The following is an 8,072-nucleotide window of genomic DNA, read 5'->3' as shown; positions in this document are numbered from 1 at the left end:
AACAGACGTTTCACCAAAAAGAATATATGGATGGCAGATAAACACACAATAAGATGTTCAGCATTATAGCCATTAGGGAAATGCATATGAAAACCACAATGAGATATAATTACATACCTGTTAGAACAGCTGTAAAAATAACAATGCCAAATGCTCATGAGGATGTAGAGAAACCAAATCACTCATATATTGCCAGTGGGAATGTGAGATAGCACAGCTACTCTGGAAAGCAGTTTGGCAGTTTCTGACTGAGTATGCAACTGCATATGACCCAGCAGTGGTACTCTTGGGCATCCATCCTTGGGAAATGAAAGCGTGTGTCCACACAAAAACCAGTACGTGAATGTTCGTGCCACCATATCAGTCAGCAGCTTACAAAGATGTTCTGATACTTTTGCAAATTGAAATAACCAAATAATTTTCTGGTATGTAGGTTGTCTTATCTTTGCTTGGGAAATACAAGAAATACTCATGCACTAACAGTAGGTACCAGGTTTGTGTAATGATGCACATAGAATCAGTGCACATCTTAAGTTGAAAATGAGTTGCCTGAGTTCTAGGACTATATTTTCATACATGTCAACTTTTAAGAACTCCAATAGGTCTGTGGAGAAAAACAAGATTTATATTTTCTTTTATATCAAGTGTAGGATGTCCATATTACAGTTCTAAAACTTTTTAAAAAAATTTTTTTGCAGAAAGGAAGTTTATTTCTCTAGAAAGGGAGGGAGTTGGGGGCAGGGCAGGGCAATGTCCTTGAGCTTCTGGTCCAGCGTCTTGAGGTCATCCAGGAAGTGGGTCAGAGTGAAGATGTGTAAGGAGCCAATTATCACCTCCCAATTGCCTTCAGCGTCCTTGGTCACCTCGTAGGCCGCCCCCATCTCTGACATGGCCATGCTGTGCACAATGTACCTGATGAGCTAGGGCACAGCCCAAGCATTTAAACCTGCCGGACACTGACAGTGGCCTGGGAGATGGGTGTGGGGGCAAGGTCAGATACAAAAGGGCCACAGCTTTCGCTCCAGCCAGTCTTCCATGGCATCCTCCATCATGTCCTTGATGACCCGAGTCCATGGGACATCTGATAAGTAGACTCCATGTGCTACTTCCACTCCAGCTGGCTGGAGGTCCCTGAATCCCCAGTGTTGGTAATGGTGCCCCCCAGGTGCTCCAGGTTCCAGATGAGGCTGCTGTGAGCCTGCACACTGGTGTGTTGGATCAGCTTGGCCAGGTTCTTCTTGCTCACACCAGTGGGAAGAAGGATATAAAGCAACAGGACCCGTACCTTGTCATAGGCTGGCACTGTTATGTCCAGCAGCACCAGAAAGATCATCTTCATGGTGTCCTTGATCTTCTTGCTCTCTGTGTTGGAGCCCATGGCCAAGGTCCTGCTCCATACTGCACAGCTTCTCCACTGAACCCTTGAAACACTTCATGCAGTCATTCACTAAATTCAGGTGTGTAGCATACTTGTTCACCTCCTGGTACTGCAGCATCTCTTTCAGGATGTGGGACAGGTCTTTGATGTTGGCCATGTCAGCGGTCAGCCTCTTGCACAGAACGTCTTCAGAAGGTCTGCGACCCTCTAGGATATGTCCACAATGTGCAGGTGCTGTAGCTTCACCCACAGGTCATCGTCCTCATCCAACAGCACTGCCTTCTCCCACACCATGCTCAGCCTGGTTGTCTTCTAGCTGTACATGTCCTGCTCATGTCCAGCAGATCATAGGCTATGGCCTCAAATGTCAGTTCATGCAGCAATGGGGACATGGGGTCTGCTGCCCAGTCTATGATCAGCAACTGCAAATGGATTTTCTCAGAGCTATTGCCCAGACTGGGAGTGTCTGCATTGAAGGTGTTCAGCTTGGCCAGGACAGCATGAGCCAGCTGGGCCATGGACTTCAGGCCCTTGCAGTAGTGGATGACAGGGTACTCCTGCAGCCTGGTGCATAGTGTGGCACTCTGCTGGGCCAGCACCTCGAGCTGCCATGCTCCCTCCCATGCCTGGGGAGTAGAGGTTGTAGGTGCTGTGTGGGCATCCAGGGGAGAACACCTTGGCCTCAGGGGACAAAGACCAGGTGGATCTCCTTCGACATCTTCACCACATTTGCCAGATGATAGCGGCCCAGTTCACTGAACAGGGTCTCAGGGCAGGTGTCAGTGAAGACGACATGTGCCACTTTTGTAGGTGAGGATCAGGGTCCCACAGAAGTCTGTGATCAAGGCCTGAACCGACTTCTCTGTGGGGCTCAGCAAATAAATGGCCTCCAAGCAGGAGATGGGTTCTTGCTGTTTGTTGATATCTTCAACAATGTTGATGCCCTTGGCCAGGATGTCTGTCATTTTGCAGCAGGATGACTGGATGCTCATGCTCGGATGATATATGATAAGCACCTTCCATTCTCCATCCCTTTTGAAACTCCAAATGACTCCACTCAGAATTCCCACCCCACCACCACCCTGAGGGCACCATCTTCCCCCTGTTATAGAACCTTAAATATAAATCGTTGCCTTCAGTTAATGAAAATTCCCAGTCCTTGCTTATTTTATGTATTACATCAGATATGCAGTTGTCATTGTACAGATGAACAGTAATGTCGTTTTAAATACAAATAACTACATTCTCTTTTATTTTTAGTTTACTTGTCACTTTGTTGCACCAAAACTAGAGAGTATAGGTTCATACATGATACTCTGAACCAGTGCAGGCTTGATGTAAGCTGTGATCTACAGTTGTCATGGCAGTTTGGGAATACAAAGCTGGTTCACAATGAGGACCTGGAAAAAAATTTTACTACTAAGAGGTAAGTTACTATGACTTAAACAAGTTTGAGATTTTGTTTTGTTTGTTTTTAATATGGAGTCTTATGCTATTTTATTTCTACCATTTCAGATTTATTTATTTTTTATTTTTATTTTTTTTAATACAGTTGTCATGGCAGTTTGGGAATACAAAGCTGGTTCACAATGAGGACCTGGAAAAAAATTTTATTACTAAGAGGTAAGTTACTATGACTTAGACAAGTTTGAGATTTTATTTTGTTTGTTTTTAATATGGAGTCTTATGCTAATTTATTTCTACCATTTGAGATTTAGTAAGTATTACTGAGAAAATAAGTACAGATCATTATTTTGTTATCTTCTCTTAGCCTTTGGTAATATTGAAAAGGTAAGTTTGAGGTCTGATTACTTAGTAAGTTTTACACGTTAATGTAGTTAGATTTCAGACATCTCCTTCTAATTTTCTAATCTTGATAAATTTTCCAGAAGCATGGATCAGCATATTTTTATTAAGCAGCCGTTTTCAAGATACCATGAACCTCCTGTGTAATACAAAAGAGCAGTTAAGATAATTAGAAAGCAATTTTTTATCTCTTGACACACCCATTGGAAACTGAGGTGATGTTTTGATTTGTGGGGGATTGGATCGGGCCTTTTCCACCTATTCCACTAGAACCACTCTTGCTGGGCTGATGCCATTGTTTCTGATGCTCAGTTGTTTAAAGTGTCCCTTCAGCTTTTGGGGAAGGCACAACACATGGTTGTTATTTTGATAAGAAAGAATAAGATCATATGCAAAGTTCTCATTGTAAACATTTTGTATTTATAAGTATTGGTGTTGTGTGAGCATAGCTTATTTTAGCATTTTCATTTTGTGAACTCACCTCCTTCCCATATTGCACTCTTTAACTTCAAACCTAACTATGGCTTGGTAGATTCATTTTGGAATGTTTTCGTTTCTTTTTTGTTGTTCTTTTAGAATCCCATTCTTCTTGACTCAAACATGCTGCCCCACTTGACGTCACTTTGGAGATTTGGAATTGGTGGGAACGACAGAATAAGTTGTGGTATATTCTTTTCCCTCTAAAAACCACAGCTTTGAGTGAGGGTAGAATGGACTGCATATGTCCTGCCGCTTCCAGATACAAAGAACAGTTTGACCAAAAAATGAATTCCTGGTATTCTTTCTTGCTTCTGGTTCTTTTAGACGTTTTAAATTATGTCCTTTCAACCAGTTATTTCTCCCTGTTAGTGTTACAGAAAAGTTAGAACAACTACTCAATGATACAGGACATGTGAGAACATTCTAAATGACCAACAAGTATAGGATTTATTGTTTTCTTTGGTATTTGCCCAATTAGACAAAAACTCATTTGTTTCCCATAGTACTTTATACTCATTTTTGTAAGACGTACTGCAATATATTGGTTTGCGTCTTGTTCCCCTAATATATTGTGAGTTTTATTTTTTTGTGTGTCCATAAAAGTGAGTCTGGCAACAAATTGGGTGCTTAAATGTCAAATTAAGTTAAACTTTTATGTCATTTTTTAAAATTCAGTGATGCTAGGAAGTACCCTTAAGGAGCCAAAAGGCACAGGTAGAAATGAAAATAAAAATAAACAGAATGGTTAGCAGAAGAGAATAATAAAATGGGAATATGAAGAGAGAAAGTATTGATAACATTGATGCCTCTGGCTTTTATTTTCATCACTCCCCTTAGAGGAAATAAGTTTATAAATCTGCAATCTCAGGAAAAGCAGGTGGCTTCAGAAAGATACCAATCTTCACTTATTATCTACTACTTGTCTACTGCTTAAGTGTAAAATCAGCAAAAACAAATAATCTAAACGTCTATGTATTTGATCATTCATTAAATATTTGAGTGCCTACTGTGTCAGATATTGTATTTGATACTCTCAAGAAAAAATTAATCAGGTTTTCTCCTCAGTCCTAAAGGGTTCACATTCTATTAGAGAAGACATATAGCTAAATATTAATATAATTTTATAATAAAGATACAGGTGTGCAGATGAAGGATTGATTATCCTTCTTGAGAGATGTTTCAAAGAGTTAAGAAACTTGAGCTGGTCTTAATGGGTAAGAGAGAAACTAAATTTAATTCCCCTTAAGTCTATTGCCCTATGTGTATCAATTTGGCTGTTTTTTGTTTTGTTTTAAGATAACTTAAACATTTCAAATTTATGTGAAAAGATATCATTTTCAACACTGTCAGTACCCAGCTCGATGCTGCAATTGAATTTGTATTTAATGTCTCAATTTATATTCCACCCCAGATGTGTAGTCTGAACTCTCCAAGGTTAATTTCATCCACTTTATCATGATTGCTTTGAAGGGTGAGCTGAACTAAAACAGTTTGGACCAGTGACGCACTGAGGAAACATTGGCTTGGAGTCTCTGGGAAAAAGAGGCCAATCTGATGTGAACAAGGAAGCATGGTTTTCTGGCTACTGGTAGCAGCATTCCTGGGATAATAATGAGATTAGTGTTAGGGTGACTCTAATGCTAAGGACAGCAGAGCAAAGAGATGAGAAAAACCTGGATTCCCTGAGTCATGGAATCAATCAATCCTGATAAAGGTTGCCTGATTTCTTGTTATGAGAAGTTAATTTATTTTTAAGCCAGTTTGAATGGGTTTCTATACTCGAAGTCATGGTATTCCAACTGGAACTGAATTTGGTACTGAGAAAGGGATACTTACAGGTAAGAGATTCTAAAATTAAGGATTTAATTCAGATGAAGAGGGCAATAAGGACCCCCACTATTCCCAGATTGGAGGTTGGTGATGCTTTCTACCTTGGGGGCAAAGACAATGTATTTCATGAGCCTGTAGATTTGAGGGAAATTGTACCAAAAACCCCAAGTTATTAGAGTGCCTTGACCATTTCCTGCTTAGACCCAAGAAAGATCATTTGTTAAAATTGTACAAAATGCAGATTTGATTTAAAAAATAAAAATTCTTTCTGTTTGTGGCCTAGCTTCACACAGTTCTGCTTCGTAAGATTAGCTTGGAGTAGAAAATTCATCTTTTACATAGTGTGAATATGGGTTTATAAGGAACGAGATTTAACAGGAGATATGTGGCAAAGCAGTAATCTGTTGCCTTAAATCTTCCCCAAATACCTCCTTTTAAATATTTTCTGCCTGGTAAATTGAACTATTATACAATAAATATATATTTTAAATGCCGTCTGGGAGGAAGAAATGGATAGTTTCAAATTGCAATCCAGTAATTGAAGGCCATTGTAGATTCAGGGCCTTGTGTGATGGGAAGATTTTAGAGGCTTGTTGCCAGGAGACAGAAATTCTTAGTCTCAGCCATTGTTTAAACAAGATCTCTTGCTATGGTTACTCGCCTTTTGAATTTTGAGAGTAAGGAATCCCACCTACTTCTTTTTACATAGATATACTTTGTGCTAAGGACCAGTTAACAGTGACCATTTGTGTATCATTCTTCTCTTTTCTGAATTTAATTGTGGTTATCCTATTTTTTCCCCCACTAGTGTATTTTGGGTGTAGATAATTTAACTGTTTTAGCCATATGTTGCCTAAATGGATATTGATTATAGGGATCTATATCCAGATCTGTTAGAAATGAAGGCACATCACTCACATCATGGACTTGGAGTTTGATGTAGTAATTATATAAGACTTTGGGTTGTTCCCTTCTTGAGAGTTGGATTCAAAGTGCTTTGTGTGGACGTGAGCATTTCTAAAAGGTTAAATGTATTAGAAGAAGGGTGTATATAAAGGGTAGCCAAGTGAGTAGACCATAATAGACTGCAGTTTTTTCCTAACAATTCTAGATCATCCAACATAATTAGTCTAAACCATTCTTTGCACCATTCCCCTTGCTTTATTGGTTTCCTGATGCACAAGCCTAGTANTCTTTTCCCTCTAAAAACCACAGCTTTGAGTGAGGGTAGAATGGACTGCATATGTCCTGCCACTTCCAGATACAAAGAATATTTTGACCAAAAAATGAATTCCTGGTATTCTTTCTTGCTTCTGGTTCTTTTACACATTTAAAATTATGTCCTTTCAACCAGTTATTTCTCCCTGTTAGTGTTACAGAAAAGTTAGAACAACTACTCAATGATACATGACATGTGAGAACATTCTAAATGACCAACAAGTATAGGATTTATTGTTTTCTTTGGTATTTGCCCAATTAGACAAAAACTCATTTGTTTCCCATAGTACTTTATACTCATTTTTGTAAGACGTACTGCAATATATTGGTTTGCGTCTTGTTCCCCTAATATATTGTGAGTTTTATTTTTTTGTGTGTCCATAAAAGTGAGTCTGGCAACAAATTGGGTGCTTAAATGTCAAATTAAGTTAAACTTTTATGTCATTTTTAAAAATCAGTGATGCTAAGAAGTACCCTTAAGGAACGTTAAGGCACAGGCAGAAATGAAGAATAAAAATAAACAGAGTGGTTAGCAGAAGAGAATAATAAAATGGGGATATGAAGAGAGAAAGTATTGATAACGTTGATGCCTCTGGTTATCATTTTCATCACTCCCCTTAGAGGAAGTAAGTTTATAGATCCGCAGTATCAGGAAAAGCAGGTGGCTCCAAAAAGATACCAGTCTCCACTTCTTATTTACTTTCTGTCTACTTCTTAAGTGTAAAATCAGCAAAAACAAATAATCTAAACATCTANATTTGTTAAAAACCGTAGAAAATGCAGATTTGAGTTAAAAAATAAAAGAGGTTGTTTCTGTTTGTGGCCTAGCTGCACACAGTTCACCTTTGTAAGATTAGCTTGAAGTAGAGAATTCCTCTTTTACATAGTGTGAATATGGATTTATAAGGAACGAGATTTAATAGGAGATAAGTATGTGTGGCAAAGCACTAATCTGTTGCCTTAAATCTTCCCNAGGTTTAATGTATTAGAAGAAGGGTGTATATAAAGGGTAGCCAAATGAGTAAACCATAATAGACTGCAGTTTTTTCCTAACAGTTCTAGATAATCTGACATAATTAGTTTAAGCCATTCTTTGCCCCATTCCCCTTACTATATTGGTTTCTTGATGCACAAGCCTAGTCAATATAGTTTCTTAGAAGACAGCATGAGACTTACTTGGAAATCCTGGAAAGTGAAGTCTCTGTCTATCCTGGTGGCTATGAGCAAGGAAGCCAGTAAGCCTAGCTGCAGCCCTCTTACGGCTAGGAGGGTAGCCAAACATGGATAAAGACAAAACTATAGACAGTAGAGTGGAGAGTCGGGAATAAAAATGTGTTACTATTATCATTGAAGGACTGAG

The 8,072-nt window shown here is 38.9% G+C and overlaps 1 pseudogene; it reads right to left on the bottom strand.

Moving 5' to 3' along the window:
* Positions 1–707: 707 nt before the first annotated feature.
* Positions 708–7,994, bottom strand: LOC103581860 (annotated as a pseudogene).
* Between the last annotated feature and the right edge of the window lie 78 nt (positions 7,995–8,072).

This window comes from Galeopterus variegatus, unplaced genomic scaffold (assembly GCF_000696425.1).
Source record: "Galeopterus variegatus unplaced genomic scaffold, G_variegatus-3.0.2 Scaffold14125, whole genome shotgun sequence".
Taxonomy (NCBI): domain Eukaryota; kingdom Metazoa; phylum Chordata; class Mammalia; order Dermoptera; family Cynocephalidae; genus Galeopterus; species Galeopterus variegatus.
The sequence above is the reverse complement of the archived record's forward strand: the minus strand, read 5'-3'. Positions and strand labels throughout refer to the sequence as shown.